This window comes from Vanellus vanellus (genome assembly GCF_965231255.1).
Source record: "Vanellus vanellus genome assembly, chromosome: Z".
Classification (NCBI taxonomy): Eukaryota; Metazoa; Chordata; class Aves; order Charadriiformes; family Charadriidae; genus Vanellus; species Vanellus vanellus.
Window position 1 is genome coordinate 82,250,144 of NC_138908.1, and position 24,054 is coordinate 82,274,197.

Here is a 24,054-nt window from a genome sequence, read left to right on the forward strand (position 1 = left end):
ATAAGCCTGTCAAAGAAGGAATTAATTAAGCAAATCAATCAGTCAGTTTTATTAAGGAATTACAAAGCCCATGTGCAGCATTAATTATTCAGATAATGGGACATCTCTAAGCCTTTCTTTTCAATTATTGATAAGCTGCTATCTATCATCCTGACTGTTTTAGTACTGATTTAGTTGTGAATGAAGCCAGGTCATTCAGCCATAACATATGCCAGTTATGAGAGTTGCTAGATGACTAGGGGCGGGAGAGAAAGAAAGATGAGAGGTATCGTTTATTTCCATCCACAGTGATTGCAAATATTAAATATTTCAGAGAACGTGCCTTCTTCTGAGCGGCAGATGAAAGGGAAACTGTCCTTCCTTGCTGATATCATCTGGATGATCACCTTTGTTCAATGAGGCAATACATGCCCATTTTTCCCTCTGCAATATCCATGCAACTTTTCTGTGGACTTTATATGAGGTTCCCCACTAGTTCTTAAGGTCTGGAAAAATGAGATGCCTTTCCGTTGTCACAAGAAAGTTATCATTTTGCATCTGCTGATCAAGGCAACTCTTCTCATTTTTCTCTTTACTAGGAATTTCATGACAACTGCTTTAATAGAGAGCCCTTCTGCAGCCCTAGGCTTATTTTTCATGCTCCCCTCATTAGATATAATATACAGGGAAGTGTTCTCCTACCTGCTTTCATAAGTGGGGAGCAAAGGCATTGACCTCATAATGTTGAAACTCAAGCAATCAAACAAGAACTTCTTCATCACTGAGGAAAAACGAGTACATATAAATAGTTACTGATGGGAAAAGAACCTCATAGAAAAGAAAACCCTGGATCTCAATAAAATTATCTCATAATTGATAAAACTCACATTGCACTTGAAAGCAACTGCAGAAGACAGAAATTGTTGGGAAATACGGTGAGCATTGTGCAGTAATATAAAGAAAAAAGTTTCATTGATTACTGTGTTTCGGATTATGTAGACATTTCAAGACACATTCCATTCTTTCTAAACTGTCTGAAAGACTTCTCAATATAGACTAGCCAGTAAATAGAAACAATTAAAGAGGGTATAGGTCTGACTTATTGGAAGGTTGTATCACCTTGGCCTGTTGTATATTTTCAGGCAAATGTGATTCCATGCGATTTAGTCTCTGGCAGGTGGACTACGGGTGGATGTTCCAAGAGCCTGAAAACATATTTACACTGCCCAGCTAATCTGAAGACACCATCCAAACCCGCTTCTCATTTTCACATAGAGACCTAAAGGTGTAGTTAGTAGCCTGAAGAAATGTTGCTTAGACAGTTATAAATTCAATTTTACTAATAGGAATTTTACAGAATAGGAATAATGTTTCTTCCCACCCACCCGCAGCTCTACTTTCTGCCACGGTGTTTGCAGGTACATAGAAATGAGTCAGGCGCAAGTGCTGTGTTCTGCATGCAACATCGGGGTGTAACCAACTGGTCTCCTCTGCCCCACCGCCTCTACCTCCAGAACACACGCTTAATAGTTTCCAAGCCATCTGTTCCTATCTTTCCTTCTTTGACAAAACAGGAGCCGTACTTCAGGGAATAAGCTTATATCCAGTTGAGGTCAGAAAGATAATTTATTGAACTAAATAACTGGTTTGCTTAAATTGACTGCACACCTTTCTGTGAACACCCAGCTTTGGTCAGCGTGTGATATGGTTCAGGATTAGAAATGTTAATGTCCCCCTTACCCAGCAAAGATTGCTCATTAAACACAAGTGTGTTCTCCCAGTCCTTCTACCTTTGCACCTGCCAGATCCACATGAAAATTTGCAGCACTGTAGCATTTGCAAGAGGTGAAACTCAGAGGGGTAGAGTGCTGTCCCTTCACTCTTTCTATCATCAGCTTGGCACAGAAATACAATGAGAATTCATTGTTATTTTGCTATGTTGGTTATTTTGCTTCAGCTCTCAGCGAAAAGCCATGAATGAAAGCCATTAAGAAAATTAATGACAAAGTTAGGAGTGAGAACTCTTTCTCACTTCAAAAAGTTCAGTGTTGGCACAAAACTTGACCTTGAATATGAAGACACCATCCAAACCTGCTTCTCATTTTCATGTAGAAACCTAAAGGTATAGTTAGTAGCCTGAAGAAATGTTGCTTAGACAGTTATAAATTCAATTTTACTAATAAGAAGCAATTAAGGTTTGGAAAAGAACTGGATGAAATCTGTGAATTAAAAGCCGGGGGGTTAGGGAACTGAGCTTCACAATTCCTAGCCATTTTTATTTGTTACTATATGCGAGAAATGTGCCACTTCTTGTAACTGTGTGGGCTCTCTGTCTACCAGTGGTATCTATTACTCGTCCACTGACAGCTGCTTTCTGGCTGTAGCCTTAGGCTCAGCACATACTGTTATCACTTTGCCTCAACAATGATGTCCTGCTTTGACTTTTGCCAAATTGTGTGTCATATATGCTAAAAAATCTCTGCAGTTAAGGAAGAAGGGGGGGAAACCCCCAAAGAGTAACTGTTCAGTATGGTAATGTAGAAACAACAGTTACTTTAACATATATAGATGGACATATTTATATATAACCTCTGCATAATATTATAGCCGACACCAACTGCAGCTCACTCTAGTAACTCTAATGTAGCTAGGAGAATAACAAGGCAATGCCTTGGAGGTAACACAAACATTCCATCATTTCACAGTATTGCCACTGGGCTGACACTTTTACAGTTCACCTCTGAGTGACCAAATGTTTGTTTTAAAAGAACACAAAGAGGTATCCCATCTTTTGGGGTTATGTGTGAGATAGTAGATGGGGCCAAAAGCATGTTCTTGGTGTGGGTCAGAGGACACCTATGCCCTCATTAGGATTCCTTTCTGTTATTCTCCCTCTGCCACCATGAAAATAAAGCAGTTCCCAGTTCTGTGATTTGAGAAATGGCCGTAGTGAAAAGTTGGATCCAGAGTTCCGACTTTCTTTGGAAAAGCAGACGGGTCTGCTTGCCCAGGCGAGCTGTATGTTCTGTTGAAAGGATGCACTGGGAAATGGGATAATCCCTCCAGTGTGCAGGGAACACCACCAGTCCTGAAAGATGATGGTGCTAAATGGCTCTTTTCCCCAGCAATTATGGTGCAGTATGAGCAGCAGTATAAAGCCTATATGCAACTAAAACAGAGTCTGCAGTTGTGTCACCTATATGACATCTCAGAATATTTCCTGAAGTGGTCAAATCACAAGGGCTGATGTCTCAAATTTTTGCAAGAAAAGTGCTATTAACTGTCTGAAACCAAGTACTCAAGGCTTTGTCTTATACCAGAGATTTTAATTCCCATGTCAGAGTGCTGTCTAGCACTGTGCTGGGGTTTGATTCAGCAGTCAGTCAGATAAGAATAACCTCATCACTTTTCTGCATTGCTCATGGTTTTACTGCAGGTCTAAGTTAGTGAAATTCCTAGAGAGGGCAATGAATCCTGTCCTTTATGCATAGGCTGAATTTGGCTTGATCTAGATGCAAAATTTAGTTAACAATGTAATTCTTCACATTCCTTAATATGACAAAAAATTCCAGTGCTATAGCCAGTGCAGAAAAATTACTTTCTGTGTAGTGATTTCTGAAGTTCTGATAGTCAACAGATACAAGAAAACAGTGAACAAATTGAATATTTATAGCTGTATCCCCTCAGGTGCATAGTCCCTGATTATCTAGTAGCAGGACTGAAACTCTAAGGAGGATCACTGTTTCCCCCAGTTTACCCACTAATCAAAGGTATCCAAGCAATAACTTGGATAACTAACTCAGTCAGCGATTTATGTCTGTTTGGTTTTTCCTTCATTCCTTTAGGAGAGCCTCATGATTTCAGTGATTAGATACTGTGTTCATGTCTGAACATTATATCAAGTTATATCGAGTTTATCCCAGTACTGATGGAAAAGAAAGACCCGAATTGAACAATCTCAGCAGTCCTCAGATGTTCATTATGATTTCTTTTACTGACAGACTTGGACACTTTAATTACAAAAGCACATTATTGTGGCAGGTACTTTACATGCATAGAACAAAAAAATGGCCCCTGCTCCCAAAATACTGCGCAAGAGAAAGCCAAAACTTAACAAGTCCTTTAGGAATACAGGAAACAACAAAACACTACTGGTTATTGCTGCTGTTAACGTATTGACAGGCTTTCTGTAAAGGTGTTATGGGAAGAAAGAACTTTAAGGAGGAATTGAAGGAGACTGCAGAGGTATTATGTCCCTTGTTTATACGAAAGGCCAATGAAACCCCATGATGACAAGTACAGTGGAAAGCACAAAGTCACTGAAAAATTCACAAGCTGATGATGGAGGTCAGGATTAACCTCTTGACAGAAAGTGAAAAATTATGTACAGAAGGGATCCGGAACTATGACTGTCCTTTGTGCTTAGTGTGACAGACAACAGGTGAAGAGATGAAGGAAAGAGACAAGCCCAGGATGTCTGTCAAGAAAAATGTTGTCTGCAGCACTCTTACCCAGATAAAAGGGATGTTGCAGAAACTGAGATACAAGATGGTGAGAGGAGAGGTGAGAGTTTTCTTGCATGGATGGATGTGAAAAACCCTATTTTAGAGATGATCTGAAGAAAGAGTCAGTTAGACTTACAACATGGGTGCTGAGGGCCTGGGAAGATCTCTGTATCACAGGTGTCACATAAGTTTTCTGGTGTAGATGTAAACGAGCAGGATGGTGGCCGTCCAGAGCCTGCCTTCCTAGAGCAGGAGGAGAGAGGAAGGCTCAGCACAAGCCCTCACTTCAGATCCAGCCCAGGGCAGAGAGACACAGTAAAAAAGGATGTGGAAGTTGGATTTGTGTTTTGAATTAAAAAAATCCAGAAACAGTTTTGACTGCCGAATTTATCTTCACTACAGTTGAAACAGCAAGTTAAAGTCTTCTATATCAGTTGTCAACTTGCCAACATTTCAGTCTTAAGATGAAGATTTTGTTTGTTTGTTTATTAAGGGTATAAACATATTGGTGAATGAGAACTCTTTATGTTCTTCAATTTTCCTTTTAATGATGTCTTCTACCCCGTTTTTGAATCTGATGTCTTCCCCTCCCCAGTTTTACTAGTTCTCATTTTATCTATTTATACAATATCCTCTTCCAACTGTCTTGTCCAGACGATTCACTAACAACTGGACTAATGGCCCTCTTGCTCCTTAGCAGCTGAGAGGGTGAGAGAACGAAGGGGTCAGGCCATCAGCTGTTGCAAATTGGTGCCGCACCATTGGTTTAATTGAAACAGTGCCAGTTTACACCAGCCGAGAATCTGAGCCTGGGGCTCAGTTCAATCTAAGCACAAGGAAAGCAGATCTCCAATCTGTCCACCCACCTAAAGTTTGTTACCTAAATTATGTTAAAACTAATGTCTGTTACCTATTGGCTCTTCAGTTGAGCAGTATGCAATTGGAAAAAACATGGGCTTGCAAAGATTTGCTTTCTTTCTGATGACCTTCTCAAAGACATCAGCATCTTCACACTTTATATATGCACGTTTGGTTTTGAAGAAAAAAAATCAAAATAAACAGTAAGAGCTAGGACATTGTCACAGCTCCACTAACTTAGTATAACAGTGTCTCTTTTACACTTCATTTTGTTGATGGTAACACTGGTTTAGCACATATATTTCGCATTAGTGCTTTTGTGGACTCAAAGAAATAGATTGTTGCTGCAAACTTAGAGTGGCTTTGGTAACCCTGCTGGAGGTTTTACAGCTAAGGGTTTAGAACAGCAGATTGCAGATTTTTTTTTTTCCCCATTAACTGCTGGAAGGGGCAGAGATAATTTCTGATATTGAACCCTTTGGTCTAGACCTTCCCTTACAATTTCTGTTGAAGACCATAACACAAAATATTGTGTCTAAACCACAGCAGTATTCCTACAGTTTACTGTAGTAATTAGGTCACAACTTCTCTTGCCATTGCGGTACACATTCTGTTTATCCCCATGGACTGAATGAGTTAAAAAAAAAAAAAAAATCTAAAGTCGTGCTCTATATTTAATTTCAGTTTATTTTTAAATAACAAAAGCAAGAAATGTCACTGTATTCAATGCAGGTTCACCTTTTTGGAAGTTGTCAAGATTGGCCCATGGATAGCAAGATGGCAGACACTTGGATTTTGACATCTGCATTGAGAAAGCAGAGATGGTATTACAAATTAGGGGGAAGGAGGAGGGAAAATGACAACAGAAAAAAAAAACCTGAGGGTCTGTTTCTTTTTTTTCTTTTTTTTTTTTTTTTTTTGGCAAAAAAACTGCTATAGAAACAAATGTAGATGAGGGGGGCACTGAGCCATATAGAAGTGAGTAATTATCTACTGTTACAGGCCTTATTATCTCTCCAAATGTTTGCTAAAAATTCTATTGGGCAACCATCTGGACCCTGAGCTTTAACAGTGGATACAGAGTGGATTGTTGCTTTAACTTTTAGATAGGAAAATTTCTTTCTTTAATTCTTTCCTGTCATCCTGTGTTAAATAATTTAGTTGAATGTCTCCTAGATAGCTTTCTGAATCCTCAGAGTGAGTGTATTCTAGGTGATATCATCATATAAAATAATCTTTGAAAGTTTATATATAGGGTTTTTTTACCACTAGAGGATCTGAGGACACTTTGCCATCTGTTGTAAGGGTTTGCTAATGCACCTATTTTCTCCTCTATCCCTCTCTTTCTCTTTTTAAATTACTAGGCTTAATAATTTGCCTAATTGGTAGCCTCCCCCCACATCTCAAATTCTGTACAATGCATATTGCTTCAACATCCTCTCTGTGTATGAAACCTAGCACTTCTCCTCTAAGAATTTCCATTGCTGCTGTATTACTGTAGTTTTGAATGGCAAATATAATTTCCTTCATTCAGGATGTGATAAATAATTCAATAACATGTCATCAATAACTATAGACCACTTGCTTAGCTTGAAACGTGTCTGTAGTTTGCTGTGAAGGTCATCGCTATCAATTATGCACCTATCTTCCACGGAATATTTCAATTTAGTGTTGTAATAATAATAACAATAAATGATCTCTGTTCTTACGAAGGATATTTCATTGGTATAGGTTTGCAACTCTTATTTTTTTTTTTCCTAATTTCCAGATAGACAGTATAAGACACTGAGTTTTAACTGCCTTGCCCAAAGTCACAATACTGCATGAACAGCAGAACCAGAAATAATAAATAATCAGTCACCTAATGTTCTGCACTTGCCTTTGGATATTTTCTGTGAAACAATGTGATGACCAAGCCGTCAGGCTTCTCCCGTGACGCCGAATCCGTACCGCCTCGCCCCTACCAAGTGGCTTTCAACTCTCCACACGTTCAGGTTGCGCACCAAACCAGTAATGGGACTGCATCCTATTTGCATTTACCTTTTGAAAGTAAATGCAGTCTCTGCATTCCTCTAGCTAAGCAGAGATATGGGTGAAGCAAGTTCTTGATTTAGCTGCCAATAAGTATCCAAAGCACTTCATGACTGACATTCTGCAGAGAAGGAGTGGGATCCCACCGGAGCCTTCAGTTAAGTTAATCAGAGGATTTCAGTTAAATCAGCCTCCCAGATGAGGGTAGGATTGTTCTAGAAGCAAAAAAAAGAGAAGAACATGACTAAGTCTTTGTCATCTCCCTGATTTCCCCACACACCCTTGTTCCAGATGGGGAAAGGCCCGAGTGCTCTGTGTGTGGTGCAAGAATCTCCTCCAGCTCTGCCCCAGCACCTCAGGCACCTTCTGGCAGCTCCCAGCCCTTGTCCACAACTGAGGGGAAGGAAACCAGACAAGGTGCATGCAGGTTTTTGTCTTCTCTTCAGTCAGAGATCGATTATAAGGTGATAAAGAATAACAATATTCCAGATATAATGCCGTTTCCCTACTCCTCTCTTGCTGTAGTTTTTCCTACCTTCTGTATTTCCAGTGCTTTTTATTTTAATCCACTTGTTCCTTCTGTCCAGGCAGACTCTTCTGGTGGTATTAATTATTTCTTGGAATTGGTTGCTATTATAATATTTTTGCCTTTGTGGCTTCAGTATTTCATAAGCTTGGATTAATCTAGCTTATCTGGGATCTTTCAGTTGCAATATGTAAATAAAAATAACATTTCAGGAAAAGGTTAAGATTTCCAAACTGGCTTTTGATTTTTCTAATCATGTTTAGGATCAGACCTTTGAAGTTATGGAGCATCTCTCGCTAACTTTATTTGAAGTAGTTGAATATTTGGGAGTTCTGAAAGTCAGAAACAGAGATTTTTTAAAATCTTGACCTGAAACCTCCAAAAAGGAAAGGGTAAGTGTAAGAGGAAGGATGAAGAGAAGCATCCCAGGGGATGCAGTATGACCATCATTGTAAAATACTTATGAGACTGCAGGGAAAAAATAAATTGGCCTGTACAATAAATAATCCTAAATGGGAAAAGAAACTGGTGTCATGACTTCATAGCTTTTAATTTATATGTTTCTAACTCTTACTTAAGACTCTTCCATCAGGAAAATCCGTGGTTTCTGTCTTACAAAACATCCTCAACCCAGTCTTGGATGCCACAAGCAGGGACTCAAAGCAGCAGTTGGTAAAAGGGCTGCTTTTTTAATAGTGGCAATGACATTAATGGGAATGAACGGGAACGGGTTGTGGTAGCACTCACTGATGGTCGTATGGGTATGCAAACACATTATTATAAATAGTAGCTGAGGAGAGGAAATGGGAAAAAGTGTCAGTGTAGCAGGTGAAAGGACTCTGCAATACAGAGAAAAGAAATTGCTGGAGCAGATCTAAATTTTGATCCACTTAATCCTGTCTCTTATAACAGCTAGTACCAGGAGATTCAGACTAGGAAACACACGTTACTTTATTCCTAAGATCTCTTTAGACCAAACTTCCAAGCAGCATGTTCATAACTCTCACAAACTTTCCTTTCCCTCTAAATAACATCCCCCACCACACCCTCCTGACACTGTGCTATCATTTGGCAGTTAGTCCCAAAGATTAATGTAAAAAAAGGTGAACGTAACACATTAACGTATGCAGAGGAGTGCTTCCTCAGCTCCCTCGGAGTGCACGTACGTGTAAGTATGCAAGTATATATAAAGAGTCTGTATGCCAAGAATGACGGAGCAACACCAATGGGCAGCCCAAGGACATGTAACTAGCCATATGGTCACATATGATGTTTTTAGAGAAACGTGAACCCCAGGCACTTCTAGCATCACATAGTTTGCCTTAAAATAAGCGCTATCATTTAAACCTAACCTCTCCTCGATCTCATCGTTATATGCTTAGGGTTTTCTGATTGCATACTTGCCTTTTCACCACTGTCTTGCTATCGGAAAAAAAATGAATGTGCTTATTATAAGGAGAGCTTTGGAGCTGTGGCTTATTACATACCCAGGATCCATCCATTGATTTGTCCATTTTTGACTCTTTCTCACTCTCTTGTCTCCCTGTATTCAACGTCCCCTCAGAAATGCAGATATGGCCTGCCCAAGGCATCAGCATAAAGGACATACAGGCTGAACGAGGGAAGCTCAGCACATTTTTAAATGAAAAAGAACATCTGCAGTTTTGCTAGCCAGGATAAAAATGACAAGAGCTGTGTATTCTCATGCTTCAGGGCATAAACTGATCAGTACCTAGGGTCAGGTACACCCCAATCTGTCACAATTAGGAACATTCACAGAGTTTTAAACTTTCTCTGGGAGCAGCTGGTTTTGGATGCTGTTGCTGACAGACGCGGTAGATTGGGTGGTCCACTGCCTGGATGAGGGACGGGAAGTGCCGATGTTCTGTTACAATATAATTGTATGAACGCAGTTTGAAATTCCACTTGAAGAGGACGATTACTTTCTTCTTCCTTTTATTTTTAAGTAGGAAACTCCTCTCTTTTCCCTGATCCAGCAGGGTATTTTAACCATTTTAACCATTAATTCTCTAAAAGCCTTTCTCTTGACTCTTTGAAGCAGTTTATCAGACATCTTTCTTTCCTGTTTAGCCAAGCCCTGGATTTTTTTGTTTGCTTTTAGCCCTAAAAATGGTGCCAGAAATATTATTTTCCTGTATCCCTTTAACTTTAGATGTGGTGAACTGCACAGAGAAGGAGGGAAGAAGTGATGTGAGAATTCACTTTTCCTGCCCTTCCTCGAGATGAGAGGACAGCCTCTGCAGGTAGCTGTTCTCATAAGTGATGCTGGCTGGACAGCCTAAACGATGGCACGTTGAAATTTCATATGAAACTGAATGATTTCCATATCTGCAGATCCTCTTCAGTGGCATTAGTTATGCTAATAAAGTGGTGCGACTTTTCTGGCAGTGCTTGAGGCAGCTGCCAGGCTGTGACTGAAGACTCTATCTGGGGAAATAACTCAGCAAGTAAAATTCAGATGGCCAGCAACCTGCTCGGGTTCCTGTTCCTCATCCAGAACTGCGTATAAGTTCTATTGTTGAGCGTATAATAATCTGCGCCTAACTGAGACGCAACCCCGCTGGCATCTCAGACATTACTTTGCAAAGCTCTTTAAGACACCCCAAGTGTTTGCTTAATTTATGTGCTGATAGGCATTTCTATGACATCCGTCGCCAGCGTGCGGAAAAGGCTGGCAAAGTTATTAGGGGTAGCAAGAGGGAAACAAAAGAGAGAGTCAGCGTGCACATTGCGCCAGATGAGCCCACCAGCTGCTGGAGGAAGAATGTGCCACTCCAACAGTAAAAGGAGGCAGGGTGAATGCAAGATGAACCTGGATATGAGATTGCACCCTTTCTTTGCACAGCGTTGGGGGGCCAGAGCCAAGCTGGGTGGGAGGACAGGAGTGATCTGCAGCACTCGAATTCAACCCCTTATCCCTGTGCAGTGCTCTCAAAACCAAAGGGCACGCAGTCATGTCCGTATGCAAAATTCCTCTCTACAGGAATGAGCTACACCTCAAGTCCCAGCCAGATACATTGTTCTTTTTCAGGAACTAAATTCACCTGGTCATGTTTTACAGTTTTCCACTTGCTTAGACCCAGTGATTAAAATTAAACAGGGAAGTCTAAGGAAGGAGCAATCTTCTGACAGCTCTACTCTTGGTTCCTCTGAAAATTTCATTCATATGATTGTGCTCTGAGAGTGTTCTTTGTTAATAGTCTCCCATAAGAAGCAGTCAGGGGAACATCGCTGGTGCTCTTTGTATATGTTTAGAAGCCACTATTCTTTCATTCATGTAATTATGACAATCATTGTTCTTCTGTTCAGGATGGTTTAAGACATCTTATTTAACAAGTGATGCTATGATGGTGTCCAGGATGGGTTTTCTTTCCTCTTAGACAACATGAAATAACACAGATGAGATAGTCTTGTGATCATCCTGATGACTGCCCTCCCCTTTGGGACAAGGCATCGCATTCTTCTTTCTTTCTGGCTTTCTTGGCTTCATGGGTTTGTTGCTTTTTCAAGTAAAGGACAACATTTTTTTTTTTTACACTACCTTCTTCTCTGCTGACACATCTTTTAAGAATAAAGTACTTATTTAAATTTCCTAGGCCTGAAAACACTCTGTTGGGGCAGAAACTTCCTTATAGACCTCTTAGTGGACCAGTCTAACAGACTTACCTCTATTTTCCAGACTTTCAAGGCACAGGAGTGTAAGGTAAGTACAGAATTTGTCCATGTAAGAGCGTTTAAGATTCTGTATTGGCTGCAGAACCAGAAGTGCTTGTACCCAAAAAACTGTCAGGCACTTAGTGAATTTTGAGCATTTCTGGGGCAAGGCTCATGTAGAGACCTTTCTCCAAGAGAAAAATAAAATAAAATCAATCAATCAAACAAACAAAACCCCAAACAAACAAACCTACAAAAAAAAAAAAAACAAAAAACCAACCAACCAAACAAACAAACAAATAAACAAAAAAATCCCAGCAGTGCAAGATTGTTCCAACCTTTTCCTTTCCCAGCTGGTGGCATCTACTTGTAACCCCATGGCCCTGTAATACCATATTGTCATTGCTGGTAGCAGGATTCAAACTTTGTGTTGAGTTTGCAGAGCCTCAGATCTGGCTTGTTAGGTTTGCTTTGTCTGAACTTTTCCTGACCCACCTGCAGCTTTGTTTTGCTTGGTTTAGCTGTAACTGCATTTTTTTCTAATGACCAGATGGCTATGGCTAATTTGCTTTATTTCTGTTTATCTTTGTATACTACCACCATGGTTTTACAAGTACAACATGATGTAGTGTAAAAAAGATACAGCCCTAGTATGACAGCAGAGGCCTTGGGAAGCGGGACATGCGATGTAATGCGGTGGTGTGCAAGCGTGGAGTGATAAAAGGTGGGTCACAGGCTGCCACAGGCGCCAGCAAGGCGATGAACAACTCACTCATGGTCAGTTGAAGAAATATAGACCTGGAGCTGGATGAAACTAGTTTTAGGAGTAACAGAAGAAACAAATAGCTAGTATATTTTGTCATGGAGCTTCAGACCAATGAAGAAAGAAGGTGTGAAAACGCATTAGCAAGCTTGCAGGAATGACTCCAAGTGGATCATAAAGTCAAGAGGAAGAGACCATCAACATCAACATCGTGTTCCTACTGGTAAAGGATTCCGGATGGTGACATCTCTCCATAACCCTTGACACCGGCACCACCACGGTGAAGCCACTGACCTTGGGGCCCTGCAGAGCGTGAGGTGGGCAAGCATACCACCAGGAAAAGGTGTGTGTATGACAGTCTCAACAATGTTATAATTACTGCTGAAACTTTTTTGCATAGAAGTATTCTTTCTTTTTCCTCACTAATTAGATTGGGGCTGATAATGATTAGACAACTAGGATTTCATTATACTAATCATAAACTTTTGGCTTAATATTTAAGATATGTTTACTCTTTGCCCATAAACAAGATTCTGAAAGTAACACAGATTCCCATCCAGCATTTGTTATAATTTATCACTGTCTGGAATAACCAGTTTAAGCTGATGAAAGACAATAAAAAGGATGGTCCCATTCCTCTTCACTCAGTACTCCTGGCTGGAAATTTCCTCATCTTCAGTTGTGCTTTTCCTCACTTTCATGTGGACCCATGATACCCGATACAGCTGAAAGTGCCTCTTTGTTATGAGACTAGCTTGTTTATGGGCAAACAATAAACATGTGTATATATATATATTTAAAGTCAATAATTTATTGTTAGTAAAATCGAGACAGTAACAGTCTAATCCAAGTATCACTATTAGTCCAGATCTAATTGCACAGAGACAAAGAATACTATTGTGCATGAAATCTTTCACTAACAACAACAATAATAAGAGTATAGCAATGACAAAACCATATCACAGGTCAACAGAGTTACAGCTGCCTCAGTTTCCTATGCTCAAAGTCAGACTTGCAAATATTAACCCCAAAACGCTGCTGTTGAAGCCTTTCAGAAGCAAGCGCGCTTAACTTGCTCACATTCAGAATTGTGTAGCTGCCAAATCAGCAGCAAATATGGTAAATTTCAGTGGATAAAGACAGGAGTCAGGAGGTGAGGAGGGAAGGAACCCTATAAGTCAGCTTTGCCACCTAGTCAGCTTCTGCACCGCAGACGTGCTGTTTTCTGCTCATTATGTGCTATTCCCCTCTTCCGAAGAGTTCAGTTACCCGCTGGGAGATCAGGGAGATGCAATGTTTTAGTCATCCAATCAGGGAACATATGATTTCAGGGACACAACACAGTTTACGGAATAACGGAGAATGAACAGCTGAAGTGAATAATTCACGAACTATCCATAGGCTGCAGTTTGTTTGTGTAAACTATTTGGTAAATACTTACGCAGAAACTATCCCATTCATAGTAATCAGGAACGTTTTGAGAACAAAGGCTAAATCTCCTGAATAATTTATTCCCCAGGAATAATTCAGATCGCTCTCGTGTATTCTCTGGAGTCTCTCGGTGGCGCATTACCAAAAAGTACTGTGCATTAAGTGGAGGTTGGCTGTGACCCAAGCAGGACAGAGTGTGAGTGTTTAGAGTACAACCTGCGATGTCTAGAGAAACCCTTGTCTCCCTCCAAGCCGAGCTGCAGAGACCAAGGCACAGATGTGCTCTGTGCCAGGCTCCAGCACTTCAAGCTGTTCCCTACAACCAAGAACTGATGAAATTAGTGATGAAGCATATGCGACAGAAAGAGAATTTAAAAAAAAAAAAAAAAGAAATAATAAAAAAAATCCTGAAAAATAACAACAACAAACAACCAAAGAAATCAAGATGTTTGGAGAAAACACAACTTCAAAACCGATAAATTATTTTTCATTAATTAGCAAATGCGAGCAATGCTTGACCTTTATAGCTGGGCTGCAAATAGAAAAACTACTCCTTCTCTTTATTGCTTCATGTGTGAAGAATAGCTGAACACTTTGTTTTTTCTTTTCCCTTGTATTGTTTTAAAGTTGGTTATTTTCGGGGGTTTGTTAGTATATTTGTTTCTGTCCCTATTAGCATTTGAGGTCTTATCTTCCCTGCTTTCCGTGAGGAACCCACAGATGGCAAGAGAACAATAGCAATCAAATTTTGGAATCTAAGGCACCGGAAACAGGTTTACATTGTTGGATTTTAGTCCAACATTATGAAATGTTGCTTTCATTTCCATAGTCAGGAGGTTCTTACATTATGATTTATTTACCAGACCACAATCAAGTACGTATGTAGAAGCACACAAAGAAATTCTCCTTTTCTTCATAGATTAATATTATTGTAATAAATTTATTTCAAATTCTACTGACCAAGAACAGTTTGGGTAAGTGTCTTCTTGATTGCAGCTGCTAGCAGAAGAGCTATTCCCTCTTCAGTGGAACTGAAGCAGTTTTATCATTGATTTAAATGCATTGATTTTTTCTTTGTACAACAGGTACTTAATTTCAGTTGGATTTTTCAGATTTTGAGTGCAGACAAGAAAATGATAATAAAGTTTCCCCATTGCTAATGGTTTCTTTGGGGAGTATTTTCTTGCTATCTATTACAATAAAGGTAGTTATTTTCCTTCCTCACAGAAGTTTTCCTGAATAAAAAGCCAGCTTTGGCTACATAAAAAAAAAAAAAAAGAAAAAAAAAAAAAAAGAAAATTACAGCTAAGAAACATTTTCTCCCAATCAGTCTATTGAAATGCACCTTGCACCCTTGCAAAAGGGGAGCTCTGAACCATGATGAATAGGCCTTGATTTTGCAGGTTTAAGTGATAATTGAGCCGCAGTCATTCCCAACTTGCTTGTTTTTCAGTGGAGTTGTAGCTAGCCAGGTTCCCATAAAAGAGGTACAGGGCAGCCAAAAACATCTTTCACAAATAGAGTCACCAGAATATTCAGATTTTAGAGACAAGATGAGAAAATAAATAGGGATTTTGAGTCAAAGTATACATTTCATACAGGTTAACCAAAGCATTCACTTTTGTGTTTGTTCTGAATGAGTTTGGGGATTGTTTGAGGGGTTGCTTTTCTGAGATTTTTTTTGTTGTTTTTCTGTAGGGTTCTTTGTTTTTTGGTTTGTGTGTTTTTGTGGTGTTTTTTTTGTTTGCCAGCTTGTTTTCTTTGGAAAGTGTTAATATGCCCATATTTCACCAGGAAATGTTATTTTGAAACAGAACAATGTGTTTCAACATTTTAAGATAAAATATGTCGATTCTGTGGTTTGGGGGAACTCTTCTGTCTTTTCCAGGAGAGCTTGAAGCAATTAGTTGATGTTTGCTAAATTCACAGATTAATTTGTTTGTCTGACAGTGTCTTCCTGATATTTTTAAATCTGAGTCTCATTGCAAATCCGTCTTGTTTAAGGTGTTGACCCTCATTATGTTCAAAGAAAATAAGGAAATCATGGACTTCAAAGGAAACGTTCTGTAAGAAGCAGTTTTCTAAGTCCGATCAATTAGTGTTAGTGATCTGTGGGGTTGTTTTTCTCATTTTGAATAAACATCTGCGATATTATTTTTATTATGTTATTTCCTTAAGTAAACATCACTGAAGGGTTGAAAGGATCTTTGCAAGATGCAATTTCAGAGTATGCTATTAACAGTAATTTTTTTTTTAAATAGTCTACATCTTTCTCTGAGCCACGTCATGACACAAAGCCTCTGCAACTTTTTACAGTTGCTTAGAAAAAGAAAGAAAGGGTTCATTGTGATTTATGAGGAAAATTTTAAAAATCAATGGAAATGGAACTTACAGACTTCCTCCAAGCTACAATGAGAGGTTTGATCTGATGAGAGAAGAGGAAGCCCAGTCTTAGGAAAAAGAAGTTCTTATTTTCCTCTTACCCTCTAACATTAACTTACTACGATTTTTTGTATATTTCTTAGAATCATAGAATTGTTATGGTTGGAAGAGACCTTTAAGATCACCAAGTCCAACCATTAACCTGGCACTGCCAAGTTACTATGACACCATGTCCCTCAGTGCTACATCTACACGTCTTTTAAATACCTCCAGGGATGGTGACACCACCATTTCCCTGGGCAGCCTGTTCCAATGTTTAACAACACTTTCTGAGGATTTTTTTTTTCCTAATATCCATCCTAAACCTTCCCTTGTGCGGCTTGAGGAAATTTCCTTTTGTTTTATTGCTTGTTCCCTGGGAGAAGAGACCAAACCCACCTTTCTATAACCTTCTTTCAGGTAGTTGTAGAGAGCGATAAGGTCTCCCTTCAGCCTCCTTTTCTCCAGGCTAAACAACCCCACTTCCCTCAGCCACTCCTCATCAGACGTGTGCTCCAGACCCCTCACCAGCTTTGTTGCCTGTGTTTGGACATGCTTCAACACCTTAATGTCTTTCTTGTAGTGAGGGGCTCAAAACTGAACGCAGCGGTCAAAGTGGGACCTCACCAGTGCTGAGTACGGGGGATAATTATTTCCATACTCCTGCTCACCACACTATTCCCGACACAGGCCAGGATGCTGTTGGCCTTCTTGGCCACCTGGGCACACTGCTGACTCATATTCAGCCGGCTGTCCACCAACCCCCCCAGATTCTTTTCTACTGGGCAGCTTTCCAGACACTCTGCCCCAAGCCTGTAGCACTGCATGGGGTTGTTGTGACCCAAAGGGCAGGACCCGGCACTTGGCCTTGTTGAACCTCACACCATTGGCCTCAGCCCACCAGTCCAGCCTGTCCGGATGTCTCTGTAGACCCAACCTATCCTCTAGCAGATCAACATTCCTGTCTAACTTGGTGTCGTCTGCAAACTTACTGAGGGTGCACTCAATCCCCTCATCCAGATAACTTCTTGCTTAGCCACAATCCATTGGTAGGCTTTGGAATGGCAAGACCAAAATCTTGGCTTGAAGCAAGGGCTAAATAGGATCACTGATGGGTGTCTCCAAAAGGTGGGGGACGCTGCTGGTTGGGATGAGAAGTGAAGCACATTGTAGACAGTCCCCAATCAACCAAATGATAAATAGGAGATAGGTCAAGGAGAAGTGCACTAGCACTGCTAATTTGGAAGACCTTCTTATATTGTTAACCATCCACTTTTCTGAACAGGAAAAAACTAAAGTTGTGACTAGTTTTAGGAACATAACTCTACATCAGTAAAACTCCATCTTGCTGACCACAGCCATATGCAGCTATTGCTGAATTAAACACTTTGAAAACAGTGGAAGCCTGATTTACCTGTCAGAAAGTGTTAAAACTCTTGGCAGAGACAGAATTAGAAGTTTAAAAGACCCATTTTACTCCACCTTCTACAGTAATGCTGTACCTTTAATTTTCATAATCTGTGCAGCTTTAAATTCAACATTTATTTTTAACACATATATTTTAATGAAACATGAAATATAAAACGGAACTCCAGTCTGCCTCCTATGAGCATGGAGAGAAATCCTAATTACCTGTTTCAAAAGTGTGAAGCTCTTTCTAATTTTCCAGCAGCCAGGTTCCTTAGACAGCACTCTGTATTATAACTATTTATGCCAATTGTGCTATTTCATGCATAAAATTACCGCATTATTGTTGGAATAGATGCTGGAGAGATATCTAAGCAGGGTGTAATCACTTCACTTTCTATCAAATTGTGCTTCTGAAAGGTATCATAAATTTTATTAGAAGGCAAGAGGCTAATGGAAGCCAATCAGCGTTAATGCTGATAAAATTGCTTGTATTTTACATTATAAAATGGGGAGATATTTTTATCAGAAGGTTCCCTTTTGTTTTATTAAGAGTGTATCATGGAAACTAGGGTACAATGGAACAACAGAGGGTAGTCAGTAAACCTCTCCTGTTTCTGTTGCTGGCTTAGCTAACAAAAAAGTTTGTGTCTCAAGATGCTTTCTGGTCTTTGATGGTATAAAACGAGTGCAAAATAGATGCCACAAACACTCAGGTCTGCTGACTTGCACAGGACTTTGCAATGATGAGGTGCATCTCTTTGATGAAAATATTAATGTCCCAAATGTTATTGGGTCTTTTTATTGTTCAAGATAATTGTTTCCTATTAGGCTGCCTATTGAATCTGTGGAGAGGGATAGTTTTTATGACTCCCCAGATTATTTTTAAGCCTCCACAGTAAAAGAATTAGAGTGGATTTTGATATGGGAAGAATGTGGATCCAGAGATCGGGATGGAAAAAGGAGCTTTACTCATCAAGAAGTAATTGAATGCGATTTAAAGAGATTGGTCTACTTCAGTGGTAAATTAGAAGTTCTTTTTTTTCCTGTTAATAAATTTTTATACTTAACAGAACCCTTTCATGAAGTCATTTGAAAAAACACCTGGCAGAAATTAATTTTTTTTTTTTATCTTTTTTGACTGCACCATGCAAACATGGCTGTTTCTGTCTTACAAGCAGGGAAACTGAGGCACCAAAAGGTGACGGGCCAAACCCTAGAAGGAATTTGTGGTAGCGCTCTGATCGGAAAAGGAGGCAGAGTTTCACAGCTGATAGCATTCAGTGAATTCACTGGGTATTTACAAGCTGTGTGTGGTTTGCCATGCCCTGGCACTGCGGGGACAGCACCTTTTCAGGCTTTGAAAATCCCAGTTCAAACACTTGCTTGGCCTGACACAGACGCTCAGCTTCATCCCTGACACACACTGTCACTGCTTATAAAGCAAATATTTACACCACCGCTTTTCAGACCATTATTGGTAGCATTATTAATAATATTAGCCTTATTTGCACTCTAGCCATGAAGCCCCCTCCGAGACGGGGCGTCTGGTGTCACATACTGTACAAACACGTGGCAAAGGATGGTCCCGGCGCTGCCGGATTAGCAGTCTAAATATCTTAGACAAACAGAGGCTGGGAGAAACTGTCCTGGGTACCGGGAGAGCGGGCAGGTTTTCCTGTGTTTAAGAAGGCAGATAACAAGTAGCAGAGCTAGGATCAGTTCACAACTTTGCCGCTGATTTTCTGTGTAATACATTGCTTAATAGCTCCACGTTTCCCCAGATTTCCACAGGAGCAAAGCCACCAATTTATTCCAGGTTTCTTTCAGGTCTACAGTTGCTGGTGCCTAGACCCAGCTCCAGCTAATGAAAAAGAGTCATTGACAGGATTTGGCCCGTTACTGAGTTTGTATTCCTGCCTCTGGTAGTTATGCTTATTCCTGTCAAAGCCCACATAGTGTAACATTTGGTGTTAATGGAGTCACGGTAAGGATGGATTTGTTCTTATACAACTACATGTTTTAATTCAAAGACCGCATTACTGTTCAAGTGATAGATTAGATAAGGGCAAAACCTGTTTATTTTGTTTAATTCCAATTACGTTTTAAAATTCTGTTTCTGGTTGGCTGTTATTTATTTCAGGGTTTTTTTCGTTATTATTTTATTATTACATTGCCTCTGTGTAACTTTTTATTTTCTAATTTAATCCTCCATTTTTAAATACAATTTTCTTCTTCATCCGCCGATAACTGCATGACTGATTTTACTGAATGAAATTTATAACAATGACAGAACAAAAGGTAATTTACTCTGAATCCAAACTAAAGTCATGTTAACAATATATTCTATTTTATAGCCTCAATTTCAATGGGGCACCCAAGGCTCTCTGAAGTCAACAGTCTATTCTCATATCCCCAACCTGCGTATGCTTTTGTGTATCTGGAATTAGGATAACGTCGGTTAGCTTATCTGAATTTGCCCTCTGAAATCAGTGCCTTTAAAATATTTGTCTCAGGCAGACCTCAGTGAAGAACAGAGAATTTTTTTTTATATTTCCAGACACATACAAAAAAAAAATAATTGTAAAGTGAACTTCAGACTGGAAGTATTTATCATAACTAGGTAGGAAACACTGCTAGAGCATAATGATTATTTCAGATACAAGCATCGCACTCTTGGGAAGTGTACCTCTTGTGTTAAGGTGCTACATTTGCAGAAAGGACTTTGGCACTTTTTAATAAAACCAATCTCAAGACCACGGATTGACAAAACTCTGTTTAGATGCTGTGTAACCAAGATACTTGCTTACACTGTCTCCACAGTTGTTATATCCCAGTATCTTAACTTCTGCCACTCTGCACATGTGTGGTCAATGTTTCAGCATGTGCTTGACCATGCCTATGCTGGTTCCACTGCTTAAGGCAGTATCCCAGTGGTCACAATAACTGCAGTGGGATGTCAAGAAAATTGGTTCCTGGGTAAGGTAGGGTTTCAGACAAAGCCAAATATCAATTTCTCCTGCTGAAGCTGTCCACCTTGTACATATAGCTGAAATGTCAACCAGGTAAGAGATGGGACTGAACGTTTGCACAGCCCGGGGGCTGGGACACCTCATGGAGAGCCATGAACTCACTCGTTCAAAGATGCCAAAGGCAAACTGGGATCCCGAGTTTCTTACATGTGCCAGATCGATGCCCTGTGAGACCAGAAGGAAGAGATTTCTTTTCTGTTTGAAGGGCAAGAGACACATCTCTCCACTTGCATTTCCCATCAGCTGATGATGACACTCTGTTCTTTGTTTTTCAGTTTGGTGGAGTCTTGGTGTTCTTTTTCCACTTGTGCATTAATAATCAAATCCTTTTTTTATGCATTACTTTTGTCCAATGAAACCCAGACTCAGATAAAAAAAAAAATTCATGCATCTTAAGCATGTCTCACTGTAACTGAAGTCAGCTACAGCTGAATAGAGAGTTTCCAGTGACTTTCATTCACTGTTGATGGTTATAATCTTATGAATAGCCTAAACTCTGGATCTCTGGCTGTGAGTTGGGAAACCCCTGGGACAGAAGTGGCTGCAGTGTTTCATAGTCAGAGCAGTATGGATTACCACATAAACAGATCTAATAATAAGCAATAAAGTTTGGGTTTCATTCACAGCCTAGAAACATTAAAATTCCACCTTCCCAGGGAGGTTACGACTTTCCCGTTTCAGGAAGAAAAGTAAAAGTAAAACTGCATGGGGTTTGTATTGTTTTAAGGCTCCGGGAGCATGCAAAGTTCGTTCAATCTCTATATGAATAACACCACCCTGTGATAATGACTCTCAAATACAAACATCAAATAATTATGCTGACATGGCACTACACTCCAAACATCTTCAGACTGATGATGGGAAATATGTATTATCAGTAGCAAATGTTCTGTATTTTCATCCACATTCTGTTAACATTGCTGTTCGGCAATGTCCCTGAGATGGATATCAGCAGAAGTACTCAATTGATTTACAACCTTGTAATTCATTTGTCGCCATTTATTTTCCTTTGTATAAAACGAGACGTAACTGCACCAATGCTGGAATTCTAAAGCACTGGATTAAGTGGGTTCTGGCTTGTTGATGCCCTTTTACAGAGGAGAAACAAAGGGAGACTATGCGAGGCAGTACAAAAATGTTCTGGCTAAGTGTGTGAAACAGTTTATAATAATACTCCTTACTTTCTGATAGGGGAATAGGGTGGTTCACATTCTGTCCTTGAGTACTCCATTGCTACCTTTGCCTTTGTATTTCAGACCTTGAAAAAGAAAAAGTACTGGGAAACGTAGCCAAAAATACCAAGGCAGGTGATAAATCTCTGAATATGTATTGGAGTATGCAAAGAATTTGGTTTGTTTTTTTTTTTTTTTTTCTTTTCCTGCTTTCCTTTGGATGCATGCGTAGGTCTTCTGTGATGCTTCAGCAATAAATACACATCACCATACTAAGTTAGCATTACGGCTACCTGTCAGGGATGTGAAATACAGAACCTTCACAAATTTGGAGAAGTTGATCAGATTTAATGAATGTTATCATTCAACCAATAAATATTGCCTCTGATTTCCGTGCTAAGTTATGATCATCTGGTAAAGAGCACAGATAACAGAAGTGCTCAAGTCGGATCAGTGACAATGTGATGTATCCAATATGCAAAATCAGAATTCAGCTGTATAATGACATGGCGACAGACTGAGTAGAATAGATCGATTCTTTTTTTTCTTTTTTCTTCAGAAAATTTCAGCTTGAGCTGTATATCAAAACTAGGGTTACAGGCTTTGCACAAGGGAAGACAGTTTTGTGTTGAAGACATTGAATCAGAATTCTGGATAAAAAGATTCAAGCTCAGCACTCAGCCAGACTTCCTTAGGCAAGCTGCTTGTTTTCAATCTCCCATTTATTATGTAGGGATAATATTTTCTTTTTCCATTCATCTGGCTTGTTTATACCATAAGCTCTTTGCAGCATTATTTATCTCCAATGATGGGTAAGTTGAACCCTCGCAGAATGGACCTATATATTTGAATAAATCAATATGAGGAGCTTGGCAAGAAACAGCTTTTTGCCCTAAAGACACTTTCAACATTTTTAACAGGAAAATACAAGCTGTCTTGAAGTTTGTTTGGTTTTCGGTTTTGGGTTGTTTTTTTTTTGTGAAGAAAGACACAAACCACAATGTGTGAGAAGCTCAAGTATCTTAAATTCCCACTAACCCTGCAGTTAGCTGTAATGTGGAAAATGGAAATACAGGGTCTGGACTTGAACCAGGGAAAGTGGGTACTTGAACCAGAACTGTCAACATTAGAGTTGTATGTGCATTTTTATAACTGTGTTACACATGGTTGGTTCTGTGCTACCTCTGAGAATAGGACTCTCAATCTAACTGGAAAAAAAAAAAAAAAGAAAAGAAAAAGAAAAAGAAAAGGAGAGAAACCTACTGTGGGACTGGAAATCTTTATTTTTGAAACTTTGTATTCCTTTTTACAAAAAAATTCAGTTTCAAGATTTTAAATCAGCTATGCATGGCTTGGGTAAAAATATTATTAAGCTTGTAAATGTTGTGTTTCTTTGCCCCTTTTGTTGTGTTTAAATGTTAAGATTTTTAAAACACTTGTAGTACATTTTTCCAGTTTCTTTTAAAAAAATTGTTGCAGATATTCTCCTTCATAATATTCATTGATGTATATACCAAGCCTAAAATGCAAATCTCAGACTATTTTCTATTATTTATGTTGCAAAGTAATGTGGCAATAACTGTCTACAATTGAGAAAAGTATGTTTTTCCCTTACTCACTTGTTTTGTAAAGCTGCCTGATAGTATTTACTTTAAAATCATCACTGCAAAACAACATCCTAAAAATACTACATCTCAAAAAAAGACTTGTGAACTAATGACAGCAAGTGAATATATGTAGGGAATAACTTCTTACTGATTTAACAATAAATCAGAGATGCTAATAAATATCATATTTAGAGCATATATAGCTCTTTTTGCTGACTGTATATACATATACACAAAGAGTTTTCCCAGTAATAGACAGATTTTATCAGATCGTTTTCCCATATAAATGACAGAATATAGTTTTCTGGTTTAGAGTTAACATATGCATAAATAAACACTACCTGTACGCATACTAAAAGAATATTCATTTAAAAAGATGAAAGAAAGGAATTCTCAGCAAAACTAATCTCACATATATACTTAGGTACCTCATCTAAGCATAAATTTCACTTCAACATTAATACTGTTTTCAGATACAACATACTATTATCTATTTTTCCTGACCCAACACCACAATGAATTGCCATATTAATTACACTACCCTGACTATTTGTGGAGTTAATAACGACCCCAGCAGAACACTGATCCATCTGAAAAACAAGTTACAACATCAGGAAAACTAATGTTTTTTCTTTATTCATTTTTTC